This window comes from Melospiza melodia, unplaced genomic scaffold (genome assembly GCF_035770615.1).
Source record: "Melospiza melodia melodia isolate bMelMel2 unplaced genomic scaffold, bMelMel2.pri scaffold_44, whole genome shotgun sequence".
In the NCBI taxonomy this organism is placed as follows: Eukaryota; Metazoa; Chordata; class Aves; order Passeriformes; family Passerellidae; genus Melospiza; species Melospiza melodia.
In genome coordinates, this window is record NW_026948761.1 from 3,488,132 (window position 1) to 3,514,500 (window position 26,369).

The following is a 26,369-nucleotide window of genomic DNA, read 5'->3' on the forward strand; positions in this document are numbered from 1 at the left end:
GCCCTTGCCAGCCCCAGTCCAGCCCCTGGGGCCCAGTTGCCAGCCCTGCTGGGCCCAGTGCAGGTGGCTGAGTCCAGCTCTGCTGCTTCCTTTCTTCCAGGGCTCATGCTGAAGATGGCACAGATCCGATAACTTTGTAAATATGTTTGAAAGTTTAGAAGTTCCTGTAAATATGTTGACCACGTTAGAAGATTTCTGTAAATACGTTTTGAAAATTGTTAGCCCATTGGATCCCATGTAAATATGTTCTGTACATTGTTGCTATTGTTGTTACAACAATTGTTATAATGACACATGTACTGAAAATCCTGGATTTGCCGATCTTCGGCAAATAAATACCGTTTCTTTTTCAAACCTGACTTCTCTTGGCCATTCCTTTGGGCACCGGCAGCCTTTGCACACTTGTGGGTTCCACTTGTTCCACGTTCCCGGGGCTGGAGGTCCCTGCAGGTGCTGGCACGGCCACCCCGGGGCTGGGGGTCCCTGGGCACAGGGGCTCCCACTGACACCACACCTGGCACTGGGCACTGCTGCTCTTCCTGGCCTGGGGCACAGCGCTGTCCCCAAGAGCTTAGCTCTCACTAGCTCTCACACAGGGGGCTCTCACAGCACTGGCCCCTGCAGCCATGCCACCAAAGCAGGCAGCAAACCTTCAGCCACCCTTCCTGCTGCAGCCACAGGCACTCCTGGGCCCAGAGATCCGCCAGCAGGCCACAGCCCTGCAAATTCCACCTGCACGCTCTCAAGGCCACCACAGCCTTGGCAACTGGGCCACCTGCATCTGGGCTGCTGCAGGGGCTGATCTTTAAGCCTTGCAGACTCCGAAGGCCCTGGGCTCTGCTTCCCAGCCTGCTCTGCACTGCCCTGAGCCCGCATTGTTCCAGAGACAAAAGCCAGGCCAGAGCATCCTCACTCTGCCCGCATTCCTGCTGCTGCCAGCGGCCACTGGCCCCTGGGCCCCACTTGGGTGACAGCTGCAGGGACAGGGCAGCCTGTGCTGGGCAGAGGGCATGGGGCTTTGGGCCCTGGGGCTGCTGCTGCTGCTGCTGGGGGCCATGGGCCCAACAGGGCCCCGAGCTCAGCCCCTGCCCGAGCAGCTGCCCCCAAAGCCCCACACTCCCCGAGCATCCCCATCACACCTGCCAGGGGGAAATCCCACGGGCTTCAGGAAAGAAATTCCCCATAGTGACTAAACCAAAGGATCCAAGGGGAAAGTCAGCACAAGCTGATGTTTACAGCACCTTGACAATGGTGGCTGCAGGGCAGGTGAGATCTCCAGGGACTCTGGCAGGGCCTGCTCTGCACGTGAGCCTGTGCGGCTGCTCCCAGTGGGACACAGCACCGGGCTCAGGCCAGCCCTCAGCCCTTCACAGCTGATCCCAAGGAACAGGCTCACAAAGCATTTCCAGACCACTTCCTGCAGATATTTCAAAGGACTACATGTCATTCAAGGAAGTCACCTTGCACATATAGTATTGGTGTCGTGGCATGAGAAACCATGAAGGTGCCTCTGAATGTACACTCAGGGCACTTCCACTGCCATCCCAAAGGGAACACAAAGGACAGGCCTCTCCTTTCAGCACTGCTGAGCTCCTCACTACAATGATATCTCCGGAGAACGCAAGGTTGTTGACGCCAAGGGGCCAATTACTGGAACTATAATACCTCATGACAAAAATGACAAATTAAAGTAAAATGAGGCAGCCCTTTCAATGCAATGTTTTTTCAGTTTTATCAGGGCTTACTGAATGCAGCGTTGGCACCCTGCAGCAGCAACAGGGCCGGCTCAGCTGCTGAAGCTCAGGGGACATTTTGAAACATCTGCATCCAGCACCACCAGAGCAGTGAATGGGGGGACAGCCACCTGCAGTGCAGGATCCTTGGGTAATTTTTTAGTCCTGTGGGTGGGCCACCTTTTACATCAGGGGCAGCTCTGAGTAACAAATTATCCAAAGCTGAGAGGGACATATATGTTCCAGTTAGGTAGTCTCTCCTTTCAGAGTGGAAGACTTTTACTAAGGAAAGTTGGAAGTTACTTGTTCATTGGCTGTTTACGAAGTTTCCAGACATTTCTGTGTATTCTGTTCCTTTTATAGCATTCTGGGACTGAGTTAGGAAAAGTCTCTATTTTTAGAAAACTCAGGGAGTGATAAGAGTCGCAACATTTTACCCAATTTTTCATATGATTTATGGAGTTTTCTCAAGGGTTCAAAGTTCTTATATTCAATCCAGTCTTTGCGTTCCACCCCCCCTCATTCCTGAACCGTCTGACACCAATAGGATGAGAGACCGAAACTGCGGTAAAGCACAGAGAAGACACCTGCTGTCTGCCATCTCCGCTCCTTCTCTACCCCCTGCCCAGGTCAGACCGGCCTGGATTCTACCCTAACTTATTCTCCAGTACCTCTCCTCCCTGGATCCCCCTCAGATAGCTCACAAAATGGAGTCCCTCCTCTGGAGGGGGTTTTCAATGTCAAACTCCCTCCCACCCTCAGCTCTCTCATTAAATCCTCCCCCTGTCTTGGATCCCACCCCTGCGTCAGGTACCACCCCTGCATTGGGATATCCAGCGCTTCCTTGCCTACTCCCGCTGCCCTACCCCCTCCAACTCAGCCCCTTGCGGATCCCACACTGTCGGAGCCGGAAGTGTGAGGGGCGGTAACCGGAAGGCCGCCATCTTGGCCACCAAAGGCCCACAACACCGGGCCTGGCCAGGCACCCCAAGGCCCCGCTCCTCTGCCAGAGACCAAGTTCCCTCTTCTGGAGAGGAGAGGGAAGGTTCATCCCACCTTCAGCATGAGCCTGAGGCTTCTTAGAAGAGGATGCTGAAGCTGGAGGCTGAAGAGGGGGACTGGGAATTGGTAGCTAAAATGCAAGCAGCACCGGTGCAGTACCAGAGGGGCCTAACACCTGATGGGAAGCTGTAACACACGGGGAGATGAAAGATCTTTGTAAAGCAGCGAAAGACCATGGGAGGGGCTCACCGTACTTTAATAATTTGTTAAATGTCATCTTCACTGCACATGTTATGGTGCCTCACGATCTGCTCCATTTTATGCACATCCTACTTTCTCCCACTGAAATTATTCTGTGGGAAGAAATGGGGAAAAACTAGTAAAACAATTATTAAAAGACTATACTAGGGAAGACAGGTGGGCACACATAACATTAGTCCATCTAGCCAGTGAGGAAGATTTCACTTAGACTCATTCAATAGACCTTCCCTGAGCTCTGTTAGAAGAGATAAAAGTGCTGCAAAGACAGCTCTCATGCAGACACCCAATGGAGAAACACCTACTCTAGATTTCACAGACATTCTGCAGGGACCTGGGCAATACTTTCTAAAATTTATTGACCACCTTCCACAAGCAATAGAGAAACAAGTTGAACATCCAAAAGCCAGGAAGGTACTCCTTACTAAACTTGCTGAAACAAATGCTAATAAAACCTGTAAAGACATTTTACCTTCTCTACCACTCAACCCAAAGCCTACCACTGCACAAATGGTCGAGGCATGCACACTTAGGGCATCCCTACACTGTCACGCCAGCCAAGCTAAGGCTACCAGTCAGGGTGTAGTAGAGGTCCTAGTAGCCTCCCAAGTTATTCCCTGACATACACATGAAAAAGGACCTTGCTTTAAGTGTCGGGAGATGGAGCATTTTCAACACAATTGTAAAAATAAAGCCTATTACCGGGGACCTTCTAGCTGTCACAGCCACTGTCCTCACTGCCCCCCTCTTCCACACGCTTTCCAACACCAGCAAAACCGCTGGCCTGCGGGAAACCCCACACAGACACAGAAAGGCCCCGCATGATGACACCAAACGTGAGGCCATTCCGCCCCACTCTCCCCAACACCGTGGAGAACCAGCACAGCGACCTTCTCAGATCCATCAGGACAGCTCAATCGCTGCAGAAAACTTGACAGGAGACAGCTCTGCCCTGGAACCCAAAGGAACCTGGTAAGAGCCTTTTCAATTCCAATCCACGATGTTTATGTTCACCATATTCCAACATGAAAAATACAGGCCTGAAGAACAGGCCAGAGACATTTTGATTTAAACCAACAGCAGGGAAGGGATGGAGACACTCACTATACTACCTGAGGTACTCGCCTTGACGTCTTTGCAGGAGATAACTCTCCAGGTTCTATGCTTAGACTTTCCCCTTTTTATTCCAAAAGGAATAGTTATAGCCAGAGCCAACCTCCTACGGGACATGATCAGCACACCAGTTGATCCAATGGTGATGTGGGCACATAAAACATTCAGAAATAGACCCGTTCTAAAGTGTGCTTGGTCATTTAAAGCGAGAAAGAGATGTCTTTCAGGATTATTAGATACAGGAGTTGACATCACCATAACTTCCTGCTCTTATTCCCTAAAAGAATGGCCCCTGGTCCTAGCTGCTGGGGTAAATATTAGCTAGCAGGGGAGCCACTACCAGCTTCTGGAGACAAGGTACACTCTGCATGGAAGGTCCTGAGGGCACAGTTGCTACAGTAAGATCATTCATCACCCGGGCACCAATAACACTTTGGGGAAGAGACCTCTTGTCCCAATGAGGGACAAGGCTAGAGATCATATCAACTCCTCAGCATTTCTAGACGGGGCCACTGAGCAGCGCGCCACCCTTCAGTCAACCTGGAAGACCAACGACCCCATATGGGTGGATCAGTGGCCCCTTCCAGGCAGAAAGTTAAAGGCCCTGAAGTCCCTCGTTCAGGAGCTGCTGTCGGTGGGCCACATCTACCATCTACTAGCCCCTGCAATCCACCTGTCCCTGACATACAAAAGCCTGGCAAAGACAAGAGGCAGCTACTGCAGGACCTCAGGAAAATCAACGAGGTCATTGAGGACATGGGTGCCCTTCTGACCGGCCTGCCCTCAGCCTCCATGTTACCGCGAGTTTGGCAGACGGTTGTTATACATCTAAATGACTGCTTTTTTGACATCCCCTTGCACCCCAATGAAAGCCTCTTGTTCGCCTTTTCCATCCGTAAATTGACAAGCACCTTTTACAGAGGTACCAGTGGACCGTATTGCCTCAAAGAATGAAGAAGAACCCAACTACTTGTCAATGCCTGGGAGACCAAATTTTATTGCCCAGCTGGAAAAGACAGCCTAATGCTATCATTTTTCATTACATGGACGATACATTAGTTTGTGCAGAAGCTCAAATAATTCTGGATGTTGCAGTACAAGATGTCATCACTGCGATACAGGAGAAAGGTTTTACGATTGCAGCAGATTAAGTTCCAGGGACAGCCCCTTGGAAGTGTCTCGGCCTAAAACCTTCAGAGAGAACAATCACACCACAAACACTGCATATCAAGGACAACCCAAAGACTCTGCCAGAACCCCAATTGCTCTGTGGAAGCATCAGTTGGGTACGTTCACTGCTGGGATCCACCCCAAAAGATCTCACGCCACTGTTCCTGCTGATTCTTAAAGGCAGTGAAGGACTCGATTCCCATGATCACTGACACCACAGGCAGAAGCAGCTGTACAAAAGGTATCCTGGATGATTCAAACTAAACAGGCACACAGATACCACCCTAATTTTCCTTTCTCCCTGGCAATGCTTGGTGTAAGTCCAAAATTCCATGCATTATTGTTTCAGTGGGATTCAACTTTCTCAGATCCCCACATAGAAATTGAATGCGTTTTCAGAGCACACCAACCTACTAAAACGATAACAAGCCAACAGAGAGTTATTGCAGAACTTTTGCAGGAAACGTAGAGAGCGTCTGTGCTCCCTTGCAGGAATAGACCTTGTGAATATTTACTTACTTCTCACTCAAGAGCACCTCAATTGCCTACTTCAAACATCTGAACCACTGCAATTCGCCTTAGATCATTTTTACACATATTACGATCAGCCACCAATTCTACCATCAAAACATTCCTGCGCTGCTCAGGATGTTAAAAATTACCCGAGACCCAGCAAGATCCATTGTAGCCACCTGCCCAAATTGTCAGGAACATGGCCTTGCTTCTCTCAGAGCAGGAGTCAGTCCAAGAGGACTAGAGAGTCTCCACATCTGGCAATGGGACATCACACTCTAAGCTGTGGAGAGATTTATTCATAATTGGTTAGCTGAGAAAGGCCATACTGACATAATGCCGCTGGTTAAGCTGAAGGAAGAAAGCCAGCAGCCAGCAAGCTGAAAGGAAAAGTCAGCAGTGACCTTGCTGCAACATGAGGATAGGGAGTAGAGATTAGTCCTGAATATATCCTGAGAATATGTAGAAAGTATCAAAAGTAGAACCATAGGAATGTAGAAGTAGGCGTAGGTGCTGATATGTAACTGACCAATCCTGAGCTCAACTTTTGCAATATGTATGAAGCTCATTATTAACTGTATTTAACCCGCCGTACTGATCAATAAAATTGAGCCTGTGATGATCAAATTGATGTCCTGGTTCCCTTCCGTCGACAAATGGTGGAGAATGCGGGCAAAGCCGAATCTCTGCCCTTTTTTCTCGGATTAAAAGAAAAAGGGGATTACGCCACGGTCGAGGAAGTTGGGTTTGGGTCCTTGCAGCCGGGACGGTGCTGGAATTTGAAGCACCCTTGGGGTTCACAACGGTGACTCAAGCCAATACGTGTCCGCCGGAGCCTGGAGAGCTGCAACAGCGCACGCTGATTAATAGGTATGGATAGGCAAGCGGCATATGATTTATTTACCGCCTATTTAGAGCAGCGAGGGATAAAAGGGATAGATTTAAAAAAGGAGTTTCCAGGGTTATTAGCCTATGGCCATGATAAGGGTATCTTTTCTAACCCTCATACAGTTCATGAGCTAGCAGAGTGGAAGAAGTTTGGGGAAACACTGTGGGATACAGTGCTAGACGATGATAAGTCAGCAAAGAAATTAGGAAAGTTATGGCGGGTGGTGTATAACACGTTACTTCAGCAGGTCTCTGAGAGAAAGGCAGCAGAAAGGGCGACAGAAGCTCATAAGAGGAATATAGGGTATGGTCGTGAGGATGATCCCCTGGCACCCTCTGTAACTAAGGTACTTATGCCTAAGAGTCCCCAGCAAAGTGGTGTGGAGGATTTTCCTATAGGCGCAGTGGAACCGTCTGCACCTTTCCTGTCAGAGGGGGAGGGCGAGTCGGAGGGTGGGGGTAAGAGCAAACCAGCTCTGCCTCCGCCACCAGCTTTAGGCGGGTCAGATGGTGGGGGTGGGAGCAAGCCAGCTTCGCCTCCGCCGCCAGCTTTGCCTCCGCCGCTTTCCCTCAGCAAGCCGGCTCCAGTTACAGCTTCAGCGGGGGGGCCGCTTTCCCCGCGCGAGCCAGCCTCTGCTTCACTGCCTTCCCCGTGAGAAAACTCGGTGTCTGCACCGAAGTGCCAGCAGCATAGCACCCTTAAAAAGTCAGATCCCATCCCAGGGGCACACCGTGATCCATGGGGGGAGATGGCTAAACAGAGGAGGGAAGCTTGGGCTGCTTTGGCGAAAGAAGTAATGCAAATGGGGGATGGCGAGGCGGTGGAAGTAGCTTCTAGTCTTGCATGTCCAGTTACATACACACCACAGTATGATGCACAGGGGAACCTTACGCATAATATAGCAGAATATACTCCTTTAGATTGGAAGCTGTTAACTCAGCTACGTTCTACGGTTAGTCAGTTTGGAGTAAAAAGTGAACCTGTTAGGCAAATGTTAGGTTATCTTTTTAATACTCAGGTTTTATGTCCTAATGATTTAAGAGGAATAGTTCGGTTGATATTCACTCAGCATCAGCAGTTATTGTTTAACCCACATTGGCAAGCGTTGGTGAATGAGTCGGTTGCTGTACAACGAGCCCGGGGAGACCCATTACATGGAGTGACAGTAGAGGAGCTGATGGGCTTAGGGGCATATTTGCGTACAGAGGCACAGATGATATCGGGAGCAGATAAACTTAGAGAGTCTATGTGGTTAGTGCGTGCTGCAATAGACATTGTTAAAGAGCTAGGAGGGTTACCGGCTTATTTGGGTATTAAGCAAGGAAGGGAAGAATCATTTGGAAATTTTATTGATAGAGCAGCTACTGCCATAGATCGGGCTGGTGTTGCAGACTACATGAAGAGGGCGCTATTGAAGCAGTGTGCCTTGCAAAATAGCAATCCAGCAACCCAGAGAGTGTTAGCTACTTTAGGGGCAAATTGAACTATTGAGGAAGCATTAGAGCGAATGGCATTAATGCCAACAGCTTCACAGGCATTTATAGCAGAAGCCTTAAAGGAATTAGGATTGGGGTTGCAAAAGCAAGCAGAGTCTACTCAGAATCAGGTATTAGCTGCTCTTGCTCCTCTCCGGAGTGGCTCACTGGCATTCACGCAAGGAGGTCCGAAACCATTCCTCAAGTGTTACCAATGTGGCAATGAAGGACACACACGCCGAACATGCCGAGCGACTGGCGTATGGTGTCAACACTGCTGATCCAGCTCCCACAACACTACGGCTTGTAGGCGCCGGTCGGGAAACCATCTGCGGAGCGCGCATCTCGGAGGCCACGCCCAGACACAAGTTGCCGCTGTGACATCGGAGACACCAGCAGCTGCCGTGACATCGCTGCCACCTCCTGTCTGCAACCCGCAACAACAGGGAGCCTCGGCTTGGACTTAGCAGCAGCAGTAGACGTCACACTAATGACAAACCGGCCTGAGAGGATACCCACTGGAGTAAAGGGTCCTCTTATATTAAATGGACAAACATGTGGAGCATTATTGCTGGGACGTTCTTCTACAACTATGTTGGGATTATTTGTTTTGCCTGGTGTTATCAATGCGGACTTTACAGGGGAAATACAAATGATGGTTTGCACCCTTTATCCTCCGATTAAAATTACAAAAGGACAACGCATTGCACAATTGGTACCACTGTCACAAATGACATCAGGAATACAATCATTTTCTGGGCAAACACGGGATGAAAAAGGTTTTGGCTCTACTGGTGTTACACTTTTAACTGTGGATTTACAAAATAGACCAAAGCAAAAGGTTGAAATTACTTATGGGCATCAAAGCATAACTCTTTATGGATTATTGGATACAGGAGCAGATACTAGCATCATTTCTCCAGAAGCGTGGCCACAACATTGGCCCCTATTCCCATCATCAAACATGCTGACAGGAGTGGGAGGATTTACATTGGCAAGCAGATCATCGTCTTTGTCTGTGTGCATTGAGAATCAACAAATATCTGCTGTGTTTTCAATTGTTCAACTGCCTCCTACAGTTTCCTGCTTAATTGGAAGGGACATTTTAACACAATTGGGAGTGGTGTTAACTAATCAGCACCCTTTGGGGTAATTGCCATTGCTTGGACTTTCCCCATTCCACTCACCTGGAAAATGGATACACCGGTGATGGTTAAGCAATGGCCATTAAAAGGGGAGAGTCTTATGCATGCCCATGAATTCGTACAGGAACAATATGCAAAAGGGCACCTAAGACTGTCCACAAGCCCTTGGAATACACCTATTTTTGTAATCAAAAAGAAATCAGGGAAATATCGTTTGATACATGATTTGAGGGCTGTAAATGACCAAATGGAACCAATGGGGGCCTTACAGCCTGGTCTTCCAAATCCAGCTATGATTCCAGAACACTGGCCACTTTTAATTATTGACCTAAAGGATTGTTTTTTCACTATTTGCCTGCATCCTGATGATATGAAGAGATTTGCTTTTACTTTACCAGCAATAAATCGTGGGGAACCAGATAAAAGATTTGAATGGATGTCTCTTCCACAGGGCATGCGCAACTCCCCCACTTTATGTCAGCTTTATGTTGATGCTGCATTACAGCCACTATGTCGCAAATGGCCAAAAACTACAATATATCATTACATGGATGATATTTTGTTTGCACAGCAAGAGCCATTCTCCTCTTTACAGATTAACACCATTAAAAATACTCTTGCTGCATATTCACTTGTTATTGCTGCAGAGAAAATTCAGACTACAAGGCCCTGGAAATATTTGGGATGGACTCTGACGGATCAAATAGTAATACTACAAAAATTGGTATTACAATTGGACATTAAAACTCTACATGATGCACAGAAGTTGCTGGGAGACTTACAGTGGCTGAAGCCTATTGTGGGAATACCAAATCATTTACTAGAAGCCCTACGGCCTTTGTTAAAAGGCGTGGACCCTACTACTCCTGTACACCTGACAAAGGAGCATCATCTTGCTTTGCAGCAAATTAGTAACTGTGTACAGCAAGGGTATGTGTCTCGTCGACAACTCGACCACCCCATTGACCTTACTATCTGGAATAGCCCTTGCCACTTGCTTGGTGCTCTCTCTCAGTTGCAAAAGAAAACGGGGGAGATACGGGTGTTGGAATGGTTATCACCACCACTACAGCATAAGAAAACAGTATCTTCAAAAATTGAACAATTGGCTGCATTAATCAAAAAGGGGCATCTCAGAATTCTTGAAGTGGATGGTAGAGAGCCTGCTACTATTAGATTGCCTATGGAAAAAGAAACCTTGGACTGGTACTTGATCAATTCAAAGAATTTACAAGAAGCATTATTATGATGTCACCTGCTAAAGTAGAGACTAGCAAATTAGTGCCTAGAGTTTTGCAATGGATGACAGAATGGAACTGGATCACTTGACCTTTGAGAGAAGAACGCCCCATAGAAGGAGCTATTACAGCTTTTACAGGTGCAGGAAAGAAATCAAGGCGTGCTGCTGTTACCTGGCAAGAAAAGGGACAATGGAAGCATCAACTCCTCACAGCAGACCCTGCAGATAGCTTACAAACTTTGGAATTGTTAGCAGTAGTATGGGCGGTGTCCAACTTACAGGAGCCTTTAAATGTGGTCACAGACTCTACGTATGTTGCAGGAGTAGTCAAACGAATAGAGGAAGCAGCAATTAAGGAAGTGAATAATAAACGATTGTATGAGATACTGATACAGTTAAGGAAGGTTTTACGAGAAAGAAATGCAGCATATTCTGTGATTCATATTAGGAGTCATAAATGGTCTGAAGGTTTAGGAGAAGGGAATGAACGTGCAGATAAATTGGTTACCCTACCCATTGATAATTCTTGTCCTATTGACAAGCACACATTGGCCAGAGAAGCACATAGTAGATATCATCAAAATGCCAGAGGTTTAGCAAAACACTTTGAGCTGAGTTTGTCAGAAGCCAAGGCCATTGTCAGAGCATGTCCAACATGTAGTTATCATAATGGTGGAATAGGTCTAGGCATCGGGGTTAATCCTCGAGGTTTAGAAATAAATGAGAAATGGCAAATGGATGTTACAAACATAGCCAGATTTGGTAAAGTCAAGCATGTGCACGTCACCATAGATACATATAGTCATTACATATGGGCTACGGCTCAGGCAGGAGAAAAAGCTATACATGTTATCAGACACCTGTTAAGTTGTTTCGCTGTTATGGGAGTTCCAAAGAGTATCAAAACGGATAATGGTCGAGCTTATGTAAGTGCTAGGGTTCGGAAATTTTTGAATCAGTGGTCTGTTAAGCACGTGACAGGTATTCCACACTCTCCTACTGGACAGGCAATAGTGGAAAGAGCAAACGGTACCCTTAAGCAGTATATTGAAAAACATCAAGATTTGACAGATCCACAAGCATGTTTGGCTAAGGTTTTGTATGTGATTAATCATTTATGCATTTTTGGGGAAGATGATACCCCTCCTGCAATGAAACATCATCCAAGGTCAGGTCAGGAAAATACTAAGGAAACAGAGGTTGGGTTAAGTATAAGAACCCGAGTACAGGATTATGGGAAAAACCTGCAAAAGTATTATATTGGGGTCAGGGGTATCTTTGTGTTTCCTCACCTACAGGGCCTTTGTGGGTGCCTGCTAAGTGGACTAAACCTGTTTTTGATGCAGCCTCTGGTGGATCACCTTACGGAGGAGGACAAGGAGCGACTGGGGAAGAAACTGCTTCTAGTCCTACAACCACTACTGTTACAATTGAAGGGGTACTCGGAAGCGGTGGACAGAGCACTGACACGTCACTACCAGACGGCCCAGGAGTTGATGGGTTTTATTGACTCATTATCAACTTTTCGCTTAACAAATCCAGCGAAACTACATTGCCTTGACTGTCACAATCCACATTGTGCTGCCTGGAGAGCTCTACGTTGTGGGGGTTGTGAAAGAACTTTTTGGATAGAACAATCATTATTACGGGATTTGTGGTGTCACACTTGTGAACACGAGCACACATGGGGAAAAAGCTGGCAAGATGAATTAAGGAGACAAACGGGGCAAAACGCATATATAGCTTTAAATCTTTATGAGTCTCCTGAACAGAAAATTCTTGCTTATTATCGGTGGGAAGTACAATGTATTGTGAATAGAATTAAGGTTCAAAGTAAATCACGTATGGTTTCTATAAGGTGTAAGAAATTAGTGCCTTTAACACAGCATTCAATTGTAGGACCCTTCCAAGGGGATCCTGATGGAGCATTAGATTGCTGCATTGACAAGTTGCAAAAATTGAGTTTGCAAGTGGCAGGACCAGTAAAATCAGGAGCAGCAAGACTGAAGACAGATAAGAAAAGGAAGGCAAAAAGGGAACGGTCTCATTTGAATAAGGATATCAGTGATTGCTAATTAATTTTCTATGATTAGAACAATTTTACAGTTGTGGGACCCTCGGGAGGATATAGTTGTTGAGGAGCATAACAAACAAGAACTACGATTACGAAATAAGATACGCCTTGTGTTAAAGAAAGACCTTGAGCTGTTAGCCTCATATAGTAAAAAAGCTGAAGAGGCTTTGCGATCACCACCATTGAATTGGTTGCTTTGGATTGAAGAACCAGACTTTTATACTGGTCCTTATTTACATTCGCTTCCTTGTTATGTTTGCAAAAAGGATAAGGATAAGTGCTATGCATGGGTAGCTTTGCATTGTGCAGATTGTTATCAGGTTTATTGGTATTCACAGAGGTCACTAGGATATTTATGGTGTGCACCTTGTTTTGGAAAGTGGATTCGAAATTTTATCTGGGTTAGAGCTCTTGAACAAAGTACTGGCCGGCCAGGACGGACAGGATTACAGCTCTTTGAGAGTGCAGAACAAGTGGTTATAGCATATCTTAGGTGGAAGTTGCAGGAAAACCTTAGAATATTTGAAATTAATAAAGCCTGACGCATCATAGCAGCTCGCTGTAAAGCTGATTTGCCTTCAAACTTATCTCATGCTATACTTGTGAGCAAGGATGCTGATTTAGAATTAGATCAGTATATTCAAAAATTGACTCAGCCTTACAAGAGACAATCTAGCAAACCGGGGAAAAGACAGCGAAGAAAGGAAAAACAAAGCAAGCAGAAGGAAGAAAAGGAGAAGCAAAGCAAGCAGAAAGAAAAATGAGGTTTGTTCTTGTTATACTGCTCAATGCTGTAGCAAGTGAAGCAGTAGGAGTAACACACTTTAGTCAACCAAGGGAAAATTTATGGGTAACACTTGCTAATCAAACTAACCAATCATCACTTTGTCTTAGTCTTGGAGGAGTCACTAACCCATTTCAAACATGCCTGGTGGGACTTCCGGTGTGGTCTCCTGGAGAATTTTGCAGTTTGATAAACAATCAAACCTTATGTATGTCTAACATGTCACACATCACATTGCCGGTGCAACAAGGGTATACTGCAGGTCAGAGTGATGGCTATCGTCAATGTTTACTAATCCAATCACTTAACACCTCTTTGCATTCTCCTCCTGAAGAATTGGATCTTTTTGGAAGTACAAATGCCAGTATATCTAACACTACAGCCGGCGGATGGTTTAGCTTCAAACTTTCGGGTGTTCAGAATTTAAACCAACCTAAAGAAACATGGGCTACCCTAGATTCATCCCTGAATGTGAGTGAATTCTCTCCACAGCATTTCAGTCAATCTAACGGCACAAATATCACAGCCCCAATTAAATTACCCACAGGAATATTCTTGATTTGTGGAGACAGGGCATGGAATGGTATACCAGCTAAACCACAGGGTGGACCTTGTTATTTAGGAAAATTGTCACTGTTTCACCCTAATGTGTCCTTGCTAATGCAGCTGAGTCAAAATTCAAACAGGAAAAAACGTAGCATACATGACTTAGACTGCAGCCAGATAGGGGATCCACGGTTTTGGGGCACATTTAAACAGGTAGTGGTTTCAACTATCTTGCCAGGAGGATCTGCCAATAAAGCCATGAATTTAGCAAAACAATTAGGATGCTGGGCAAAGGATGAGCTGAACAAGACATCACAAATTCTAGACATGCTAACTGCAGATGTGCAAAGTGTTAACCATGCTGTTTTGCAAAATTGAGCTGCTGTAGATTTTTTGCTCTTAGCACAAGGGCATGGATGTGAAGAGTTCGAGGGAATGTGTTGCATGAATCTGTCTGATCATTCGGTGTCCATTCACACTAAGATAAAAGAATTGCAACAGGGACTTCAAAAACTTAAGGAAGAAGATGGTTTAGGAATTGACGAATGGCTTAAAAGCTTAGGACTTGGACCGTGGCTGAGGAACCTTGTGATCTATGCTATAGGACTTCTGGGTGTAATTTTACTGTTTTTGCTTATTTTGCCTTGTATCTTTAACTGTATTCAAAACATGGTCAGCCGTACAATAGCAAAAACATGGCAAACTAATCTCCTTGCACAAGAAGAAAACGGGGGAAATGCGGAGAGATTCATTCATAATTGGTTAGCTGAGAAAGGCCATACTGACATAATGCCGCTGGTTAAGCTGAAGGAAGAAAGTCAGCAGTCAGCAAGCTGAAAGGAAAAGTCAGCAGTGACCTTGCTGCAACATGAGGATAGGGACTAGAGCTTAGTCCTGAATATATCCTGAGAATATGTAGAAAGTATCAAAAGTAGAACCATAGGAATGTAGAAGTAGGCGTAGGTGCTGATATGTAACTGACCAATCCTGAGCTCAACTTTTGCAATATGTATGAAGCTCATTATTAACTGTATTTAACCCGCCGTACTGATCAATAAAATTGAGCCTGTGATGATCAAATTGATGTCCTGGTTCCCTTCCGTCGACACTAAGCCCCTTCTGGCAGACTAAAGTACATCCACGTCTCAATCGACACCTTTTACAGTGCAGTTTTCACCTCTGCCCATGCTGGTGAAAAATCAGAAGATGCTATAAAACATTACTTTTTCGTTTTTTACACCTTAGCAGTTCTACAGGAAATTAAAACTGATAATGCTCTTGCTTATACCTCGCACTGATTCCAACAAGCTTCTGACCACTGGGGTATAAAACATGTCACAGGCATGCCACACTCCAGCACACGACAGTCCTTAGCCGAAAAGGCCCACTGAGCCATCAAAAGGATCCTTGATCAACTAAGCTGGGGAGTCCAGATATTATCTTCCATTGAGAGACTGGCCAAGGCCTTTTACGTATTCAACTTTTGAACAACCAATTTATGGAGAAAATTCCCCCAGTCATCAGGAATTTTACTAATTCAACTGCAGCCCAATTAAAACACCAGCAACCTGTGTTGAGCAAAGACCCCGAATCTAAACAAATTATGTGCACTTTTCCATTAATTACTTGGGGAAGCGAAGATGCCCTTGTCTCTACAGCAATACTCCTAAGATCGATCCCAGCAAAATACATAAAAACTCTTTCTGGGAACGGTGAGACAAACACCAGAGCCACCACCAGAAGAACAGAATGGAAGCCTAAGAGGGACAGCAGCAGCCTGGAAAAGAAGAAGGAGAAGGACAGAAGAAGATCTCCTAAGCAGCGCTGACCACACACACCAAGACCAAGATAGCTCGGACACCACTAACCGGGATCTATGTCTTAACATTTGTAAAAATTATATTTTAGCATTGATACATGCTTCTTCTAATAAGCTGTGTTCACACCCTTGGCTTACAGAAGAGAAAGTTTAGTGGGAACAAAACTTAAGTTTCATATTCTAATCTCTTTATCTGTTTACTTTTAGGACACCCAAGCCTCCAGACAATAAATAAGCTAAAGTCAGAGGATGCTGCCGTTGGTTGCTGCTGCAGCAGGAATCTGGATGCTCCTCACTGAGCCGCATGCCTTCAGCTGGGCGCTTCCACAGACAAGCCACAATTTCTTGTCCATGGCCATGCCTGTCAGGCATTTGAAGGCAGGTCTTTTTCTACCTGTTCTCACATAGGGAGTCAGTATACCAGGGCATCCAGCTCCTAAAAGATCAAGGAAACAAGATCCAGATAGAAGGCAACAATGACTGGTTCACTAGACTTTCCAAACACAGGGGTTTTGAGGCTGGCTTTCATCTTTAGTTCAGATTGTGTTGTGGGCTTTGTTTTTTGTATTCATTGTGTTGGTTATATTATCCTTTTTTGCTAAATGCTTGCAAAACTCTATGGCAGAAGCCTTCTTTCTAGATAACAAAAAGGGGGGGATGTGAGGGCCCAGGGGCCTACCATTGGAACTGTAATACCTCAGGGCAAAGTGACCAAGGTAAAAGAGAGACACCGCTCTGAACGCAATGGTGTCGCCCATGGGCATTTGCAGGCTCATGTTGATGCAGCACGTTTTGTCCGTATCACCCAGTTCAACAGCTGCATATTCCTTATATGTACTCCCTTGGAATGTTCCAACTCTCTTGTATCCATTTGGTCCTGGCTTACTGTAATGATCCTGCACTGTTCACCCCCATATTGTGTGCGCAGCCCCATTTTGGTCTCCCTCCCTGGACCCTCTTAATGGCAATCCACAGTGGTTAGAGTTCCACAAAAAATCCCACACTCACCTCGTTAACAAGCAGTTTAAGCAAGCGTGCTCCCAGCTCTGTTAGTGCAGGTCCCTCACACAGGCTGGCTGTGGACAGGCTGCAGCACAAGAACTGAGTGCACGAGGGAATGTGGCCTCTAATGAAAGGCATGAGTCCCACAGCCCACGCAACCCAAACCAATGCTTGCATGTCTCTACTTTTTCTGTCTTCGCTCAGTTCTCAAGCCACTTTCCCCATTTTCTCTGACTGGGGACATGGCTTCTCTCTCTCCTGTCTGCAAGTTAAGCTACATGCATAACCCCGCAGGAACAGCCTGACTCACAGGGAAGTGGCAGAGGACTCTTTGTCAGGATATGCAGTGAGAGGACACGGAGGAATGGGATCAAACTGAAGGAAGTGGATCAGACTTGATGATGGGAAGAAATTCTTTACTCTCAGGGTGCTTGTCCCTGAAACAGGGACCAGTGCAGAAAAGCTGTGGATGCACCATCCACAGCAACATCCAAGGCCAGGTGGGACAGGGGCCGCAGCAACCTGAGACATTGCTCATCTTGGAACCAGATCATCTTTAGGGTCCCTTCCAAGCCAAATCATTCAAGGATTTGATCATTCTGCCATCCCCATCTCCCACTGCACAGCGCCCATGAAACTTCAGTGACATCACAGCTCCCAGAGGGTTCCAGGTGGAACGTCCACGACCCAGAAACGAGCACAGCAGACACTTCACCGGCTGCAAAGGGTCAGTTGCCACTCACTCTGCGCTCTGACCCTCAGTGCTGAGCTGCTTCTGCTGCCTGGGCTTTCCCTGCCGCCAGCTCTGGAGCTCCAATCCCAGCACAATGTGCTCTGCTGTGCCAATGGAGGTACAGTGCCATGCCAGGCAGGGGGCACCCGGCTTGGGCAGGCTGCAGCCATGTGGCAATGGATGGTGTGGGACAGGAAGCCCACTGGGAGATTGTGCTGCCCCTTGCAGATTGACAGAGACACTGTGGAGGAGATGGATGTGGAACAGGGGCTGGATGATGAAGAAATGATGGAGGTGGACTCCTCCTCTACTTCCATGTCCTCCACTGTGGAGGACATGGAAGTAGATGAGGAGGAGACCATCGAGCAGATGGACATAGATGAGGAGGATGACACCGAGGTCATGGAAGTTGACGAGAAGGATGAGGAGGAGCCCATGGTCCTTGGATGAAGGAGCAGCTTCACAAGTAAGACAGGCAGATGCTTCCCACGCCCTGCCCGCACACACACTGGGTCCCCTGACGCCAGGCTGGGGCTGGGCTGGATGGCCCTGCTCAGGGACACGGTGCCCGCAGGGGGCCTGGATTGGGCTCCCACAAGCACCAGCCCCGGCCTGCCCTGCGCTTGCCTGGGGCCACGCCAGCCCTGCCAGTCCCAGCCCAGTCCCTGGGGCCCAGCTGCCAGCCCTGCTGGGCCCAGTGCAGGTGGCTGAGTCCAGCTCTGCTGCTTCCTTTCTTCCAGGGCTCATGCATATGATGGCACAGATGGCACGCCGTTGTAAATACGTTTGAAAGTTTTGAAGTTCCTGTAAATATGTTGACTAGATTAGAAGTTTCCTGTAAATATGTTTTGAAGATTGTTAGCCCCTCGGATCTCATGTAAATATGTTCTGTACATTGTTGGTGTTGAACTTATAACGATTGTTATAACAAAAAATGTTCTGTAAATCCTAGGTTTGCCAATCTTCAGTAAATAAATACTGTTTCTTTTTAAAACTTGACTTCTCTGGGCCATTCCTTTGGGCAAAGGCAGCCTTTGCACACTTGTGAGTTCCACTTTTTCCACGTTCTAAAGGGCTGGAGGTCCCTGCAGGTGCTGGCACGGCCACCCCGGGGCTGGGAGTCCCTGGGCACAGGGGCTCCCACTGACACCACACCTGCCACTGGGCACTGCTGCTCTTCCTGGCCTGGGGCACAGCGCTGTCCCCAAGAGCTCAGCTCTCACCAGCTCTCACACAGGGGGCTCTCACAGCACTGGCCCCTGCAGCCATGTCACCAAAGCAGGCAGCAAACCTTCAGCCACCCTTCCTGCTGCAGCCACAGGCACTCCTGGGCCCAGAGCCGCCAGCAGGCCACAGCCATGCAAAATCCACCTGCATGCTCTCAAGGCCACCACAGCCTTGGCAACTGGGCCACCTGCATCTGGGCTGCTGCAGGGGCTGATCTTTAAGCCTTGCAGACTCCGAAGGCCCTGGGCTCTGCTTCCCAGCCTGCTCTGCACTGCCCTGAGCCCGCATTGTTCCAGAGACAAAAGCCAAGACAGGGCATCCTCACTCTGCCCAAATTCCTGCTGCTGCCAGCGGCCACGGGCCCCTGGGCCCCACTCGGGTGACAGCTGCAGGGACAGGGCAGCCTGTGCTGGGCAGAGGGCACGGGGCTTTGGGCCCTGGGGCTGCTGCTACTGCTGCTGCTGCTGGGGGCCATGGGCCCAACAGGGCCCCGAGCTCAGCCCCTGCCCGGGCAGCTGCCCCCAAAGCCCCACACTCCCCGAGCATCCCCATCACACCTGCCAGGGGAAATCCCACGGGCTTCAGGAAAGAAATTCCCCATAGTGACTAAACCAAAGGGGTCCAAGGGGAAAGTCAGCACAAGCTGATGTTTACAGCACCTTGACAATGGTGGCTGCAGGGCAGGTGAGATCTCCAGCGCCTCTGGCAGTGCCTGCTCTGCACGTGAGCCTGTGCGGCTGCTCCCAGTGGGACACAGCACCGGGCTCAGGCCAGCCCTCAGCCCCTCACAGCTGATCCCAAGGAACAGGCTCACAAAGCATTTCCAGACCACTTCCTGTAGATATTTCAAAGGACTACATGTCATTCAAGGAAGTCACCTTGCACATTTAGTTTTGGTGTCATGGAATGAGAAGCCATGAAGGTGCCTCTGAATGTGCACTCAGGGCACCTCCACTGCCATCCCAAAGGGAACACAAAGGACAGGCCTCTGCTTTCAGCACTGCTGAGCTCCTCACTACAATGATATCTCAGTAGGACGCAAGATTGTGGAGGCCCAGGGACCTATTACAGGAGTTATAATACCGCACGACAAAAATGACAAATTACAATAAAGTGAGTCAGCCCTTTGAATGCAATGTTTTATCAGTTTTACCAGGGCTTACTGAATGCAGCGTTGGTACCCTGCCGGAGCAACAGGACCGGTTCAGCTGGTGAAGCCCAGGGGATATTTTGAAACATCTGCATGCAGCACCACCAGAGCAGTGAATGTGGGGACAGCCACCTGCAGTGCAGGATCCTTGGGTGATATTTTATTCCTGTGGGTGGGCCACCCTATATATCAGGGGCAGCTCTGGGTAACAAATTATCCAAAGCTGAGAGGGACATATATGTTGGAGTTAGGGAGGTTCTCCTTTCAGAGTGGAAGTCTTTTACTAAGGGAAGTTGGAAGTCATTTTTTCATTGGCTGTTTACAGAGTTCCCAGATATTTCTGTGTATTCTTTTTGTCTTATAGCATTCTGAGACTGAGTCAGACAAAGTCTCTATTTTTAGAAAACTCAGGGAGTGATAAGAGTCGCAAAATTTTTTCCCAATTTTTCATATGATTTATGGAGTTTTCTCAAGGGTTCAAAGTTCTTATATTCAATCCAGTCTTTGAGTTCTTCCCCCGCATTCCTGAACCCACTGACACCATTAGGATGAGAGACAGAAACTGCTGTAAAGCACAGAGAAGCCACCTGCTGTCTGCCATCTCCCCTCCTTCTCTACCCCCTGCCCAGGTCTGTACTGATCACACCGGCCTGGATTCTACCCTAACCCATTCTCCAGTACCTCTCCTCACTGGATCCCCCTCAGATAGCTCACAAAATGGAGTCCCTCCACTGCTGGGTGGAAAACCTGCTGCTCAGTGATACAACTAGATGGCCAGAGAAATCCAACTTCCAATCATCATTAGGAATGCTGAACAAAATATTGGGAAATTTGGTGCCCAAATAACAAAAGTAAAATATGTTCCAGCTCCCAAGGGTACTGTGACATGGAGAAAGTGTATTCTGAAAGAAAAAAGACTGCAGAGGAAGCACAACTTCAAACAAACTCTGTTACCTGACCATGAGGAGTCAGAGCAGGGGTGTGAACCTTCATTCAGAGGAAACAGCAATCCCACTCACTAAACCCCAAAAAACCTCCAGGTTCCTGTGGACTCCAACCATGGACAGAAGGAAAAGCCCCACAGATGATGCCCAAAAGTCTAAGAGCAGAGGTGCTGGAAGCCTCCATGGGGCACACATCTCCCTTCAGTCTGAGCCTGCACCTGGTGCATTATTTAGTGCCAAGTGAGAAAGAAGCAATGCCTAACGAAGTGTTAATGGGCTTTGGGAAGTTTCACCAACCTTTCCAGAGCTGTCAGCTCTGGCTGCCTGGCAGAAAAGACAACTGATCTTGCTTCCAAATTACAGGCAGCACAGCTCTTAGGGCAACTGTCTCTCTGTGTTTGCATCCAGCCACCTCCAGCAGCTTGAAGTGTGCTCAAAGTGCAAGGAAGCACTTGATCAAAATCCAGCTCACACTGTAAACAGCAAGGAACAAGCGCCCAAAGCATTACAGACACAACAACAATCGAATTTGGGGAGGGATTTGACAGGTTATAGGTTGATGACACTGCTGCAGTCCCGGTGGAAATGTGGATTGATGCAATTAGCAACAGGGAACTGGAAACTCAGCAGAGGAAAACTGGGAACACATCTATAAAAGATGAGCTGCTGCGCCATTGCAGAGAAGCACAAAATCCTGCGTGAGCTCAGAACAGGAAGAAGTTGAAACAGGAGTGAGATGGGGGAAACGCAGCTCCAAGCTCCCTCCCAGTGCCCAGAACTGCAGATCCAAATTCTAAATTCAAACACTAGAATTTGCTTCCCCCAGAGAGACTGGCCTAGTTTGCCGCAGGGATACAACGGGAGAGGGAGTGGGGGTGTCCTGGAGACATGGGCAGCAGCAGGCAAACCCTGAGCCCAGCCAGGCTCTGCTCAGCTGCCAGTGAGTGCAGCCACATGGAAAACATGGCAAGATGCAGAACCAGTGGGATGGACACGCTGCCAAGTTGCATGGCTCTGCTGCAGCACCAAAAGGTGAATCCCTGTGCAGCCACAGCAGCAGCTGTGCCAGGTCAGCTCCCTGCCAGCCAGAGCTGAGCTCACACTGGGAAAGTGTGGCCAGAGGCTACAGGGATGGGCTCATGCTGGCAGGAGGGCCCCAGCCTTGGCTAACACGTGCTGAAGGTGTCAGTGCCAGTCCTCACAGGGATTTCACTGCAGAAGAACCCCAGGAGACAGAAACCCAGGCTGGCAGCAGGAGACCAAGGCCGGCTCCTCTTTGTGCCACGTCCCCAGCACTGGGGTCTGTAGCAGTCAGAACATGAGGCAGGACACCATTTAAGTCTTTATAAGAGTAACCAAAATTACTCTCCTCTGTGAATACTGACAAGCTCCCCACTTCTACAAGCCCTTCACTGCATGTGCCCAACATGGAATAACTACAAAAATGAAGCGGAATAAGGCACCCGAGCAGTGGAGAAGGTGCTTGTGAACAAACCCTGCAATGAGGTTTCTAATGATTGTTCTGCTCCAACAAAGCTGGTGGGGATCTGCCAGGCTGAATAATGAGCAGGGACACCACACGCCTTCCATACATAATGGTACAGAAATGGAATATAAGTATATACTGCAGCTCTGTGGAACGCAGGGGCTTTTGTAGCCATTTATGTTATACAAAGATTTACATTTGGAAAAGTCATTCTGCTATATCTGGCAGAAATTTCAAGACAAATGGAACCCATACTTATTCTTTCAATGATAATACTGAGCACAGGATAAAGCTCTTAAATTCAGAGCACTTTATAAAAATTAATTACTACTTAGTTCACCCTTGTGAGGTGGGAAGGTATTACACCTGCATATACATGAGGACACCAAAGCACAAGTGGATTAAACAGCTTGTTCATGATCCCAGAGACAGGCTAATTGTTGAAATATGTATGCACATGTGCATCTGTGTGTGTTTGAATGGGTTTGGCCCCTCCAGAGCCTTCTCAGCACACAGAGGCCAAGCTGCTCTGCTGGGCTCCTCTCACCACAGAGTCCCAGGCATGTCTAATGAAAGACACCAACCCAAAGAAAGGGAAGAGAGTTTTTGTGGTTTGCACAGATGGAAATAAAAGCTAGCTTTCAAACAGGCGAGGAACAGAAAAGCCATTGTTAAAAAGCTGTGCAGTGCTCCAGACAGCTCCTAATCAGCTTGCCACTGAGCAGCACCACACCGGAGCACAGCAGACCTGGGAATCCACGTGCCAACAAACGTTATAAAACCTGGCCCTTGACAAATGAAGAGAGAAAGGGCTGTGGAGCCAGTCACAGAGACAGCCCCCCACCCACAGGGGGCTGGCAGCCCACTCCTCCTGCTCCAGTGACCTGAAAGCCCTGGAGCAACCTCTCCCCTCCTTGGATGCTTTGCTCACCACCTCCAGTCCCTGCACTGGGTCACGAGTCCTCCTCTCTGTGTGAGCACCAGCAAAAGCACACATTGTCATGGGCACAAACAGCTCTTGGAGCGTCTGCAAGGCTCCTGTCAGTGCTGGCAGGTGGGTTCCAGAGGCATCCTATAATTAGCAGTTACCTGGACGCAGGGTTTGCCACTGACCCGTGGGGTAAAACACTTCCAGGTCTTCAGGATCAGCGTCATCCTCTGTCCCGAGCTCCTTCCCACTGTCATCTTTTATGTCGCTCTCTTCTGTTTTTGTAAGGGCAAACTCCTTTTGGAGAGAAGAGATTCAGCTCATTAGCAATTGCATCTGGGTAATTTAGTGCTGGCTGAGAATACAAAATTTTTTCCCTCGCCAGCAGATTTTTTTTTTTTTGATTCTTTCCACATGGTTAAATTTAGATTTAAAGTATATTAAAGGTTAAACATGCATAACTAGCATGACATTTGTGCTGAACAAAGCAACGCAGCTTATTTCCTATTCCAGAGTAGGTTGCAGGTTTCAAACCAGCTCTCACAGAGCCTTACCTGTATTTCCTCCTGTCAAAGGCAGGAGCCCTGGCTATTATTAGGGTTGTATAACATTGTAAGACCCCGTTTTCCCTTGCCTAAAAATATGTCAAACTTTTAACTTTTTCAGCTGAAATTTTCCACACAAGTGGAATGCCTCAAGGCTTGTTGGTTGGTTTGGGGTTTGGTGAGTTTTTTTGGGTTTTGTTGGGTTGGTTTTTTTTTTTTTTCTTTTTCTTAAATGCACTTATTTCAGGCTTGGAGAAGATTTCACCTAAAATAGTTCAACTGTTTCCAAAATAGGACACAGGAAAAAACACACTGAGCTGCCCACATGATACAAATGTGAGGATCCTCTTCTCCACCCTCTTCCAGTGTTCTCCAAGGCTTTAAAAACAATGAGGCAGGGATTAAATCACCACCTCCATGGCAAGTGCAGCACGAGGCTGGCAGAGGTGTGGGAGAGCAGCCAGCACGAGCGGCTCGATGTTACACCAAGGGAAGAACAGCAGGGAAAAAAATCTTTGCTGTGAGGGAAACCTTGGTGTTCAATGGAAAGCCTCCCTAGGGAGCTGGTGGGAGTCACAAAAAACTCTGGAGAGTGCACAGAAATGACCTGTACTCTCACACCTGGCACTGACTCTGGGTCTGGGCTGTTCTGGTTCCAGCAGGAACAGAATGAAGTGGTCCAGGCTCATCATCCCCACAGCTCAGCACCTGCTGAAGGGAATATTTTCAGCTTCTGAGATCACCAATTCAGTCACCACTGAGGAATTTGAGTTAACCACCCTACAGGGAATGATTAGTCCTAATTGTTGGCAATTAAGATGGAGTTACAGCTCACTTCATGAAGTGTTTGGTTCTTAATCCTTAGGATGTTTTCACAGGGAAAAATGTAAGTAAATTCAGAGGTTAACTGGGAAATTCTGGGACACATTCTGCCTTCAGTTCTTCCACTCTTTGGGAAAAAAATGCATGCACATTTTCTGTCAGAATTTGGATGCTCTGCATATAAATATCCGTTTCCAGCCTAGAAGAGTCTTTCTGAGCAACAGAAATGTCAACCTGAGCAAAACACACAGAGTAGCAACAACAGTGTGGATGTGGCACTTGGGGATGTGGGCTGGTGGTGGCCTTGGCAGCACTGGGTTAAAGGTTGTACTCAATGATCACAAAGGTCTCTCCCAACCTACACAATTGCACAATTCCATGATTGTGGTAACACACAAGGAAGGCTGACACACCTATAGAATGTTTTTATTTCAGCTGTGGAAAGCAACTGTGATTTCAGAAATGCACGAGGAACCAGATCTTAACTCCTGCTTTTGCTGAGTGCATCAGGGGCTTGGAATTGTTTAAATTATAACAAATGGTTAAAGCTCAGGAACAATCACAGCCATAAAAGCCCAGGTTCTGCAGATGAAAATCAATGTTAACATTTTCTGAGCCAAGACTCAACAGGATTAAAAAAGAGTGAGTGGAGCAGTTATTACTTAGCTGATTTCCACAGCTCTGTGATTATCCAAGAGGGAGTTAGTGATACAGGCTATTGAAAATTTACCACCAGGCCTCCCAGTGCTGGATCTGTTCAAACACATAATGGAGACAGCTGATGTTTACCAGCTCTGCTCAGGAAAAGTGTGGGGTTTAAACGCTCAGTAAGGATAAAAGGATGTGACTTGGTTCATTTAAGTGCTGCTGTCACTGCCTGGCCACAGTTGCTTTGCAATACCCCATTTTCATTAGCATTTCTAGCAAAAACGGGCAGCACCACACAAGCGATTCTTCATTTACACAGAAATCAGCAGAACCCTTTCTGCTTTGTTTTCATAATTCAAGCAGGAGAAAGACATTTCCTAAAGAATAATGGGCATTTCCTTGAAGCCAAAAAGCATCTGTGTTTTATCAGTCTGAAGTCAAGTGGAGCAGCCAAAACTTACAGGCACTCTCTGTCCCAGGCTGGAGCAGGAGAGGAGCACAGAGCCCAGCAGCAGCAGCAGCAGGCTGACCCTGGAGGTGCTGGAGAGGAGCCTGGCCCAAGGAGACATTGCCACCAGCCTGAAACGCAAAGCAAAACAAACCCAACCGTATTTTTCTTTCCATTTTTGCAGGTTTCAGGACTCTTTACACAACACTTTGCCACACAGCGTGGGATCAGGGGTGTGACATGGCAGGAGGCACAACACCTCGAGGTGTGAGCACAGGGACTCGTGGGGCTCACTGCTAATGGGGTTTGTGACAGGAAATGCCAAGAACTCATACTGACCCCACAGGGGATGATATCTCTCCTGGAAAATATGAGGAGACCTGCAAGACTTGTTTAAAATCTCTGTGTCAGTGCCATGGATGACAACTGGAGGGAAAAATAAAAAGCTGTGCAATCCCTAGGTGAAGGCTTTTTATGCCTGTGCCTCATTTTAAGCACTGAAGTAGCTGCGTTAATTCAAATTAAACAAAACAACCAGCTGTCCAAGGAGCAGGGGTTCATCTAATCCATATGTAGGTTTTTCTTGAGGAAAACAACATTTTGCAGAGGTCAGCAAGGTTTACTCAGTGGTTCCTACAGCACAAGGCTTTCCCTGCTGCTCAGAGCAGAGGCTCA

General features: G+C 47.4%; 1 long non-coding RNA gene across 1 annotated transcript in view; it reads right to left on the reverse strand.

The window, feature by feature from the left end:
* Nucleotides 1-25,756, reverse strand: part of LOC134434567 (uncharacterized) — a 73,356-nt gene extending 47,600 nt beyond the window's left edge. Inside the window, exons 1-2 of the long non-coding RNA XR_010031884.1 lie at nucleotides 25,708-25,756; nucleotides 23,393-23,528 (exon numbers count right to left, since the gene is read on the reverse strand). This is a non-coding gene — a long non-coding RNA (uncharacterized LOC134434567). The remainder of the gene's footprint in view (nucleotides 1-23,392; nucleotides 23,529-25,707) is intronic.
* Between the last annotated feature and the right edge of the window lie 613 nt (nucleotides 25,757-26,369).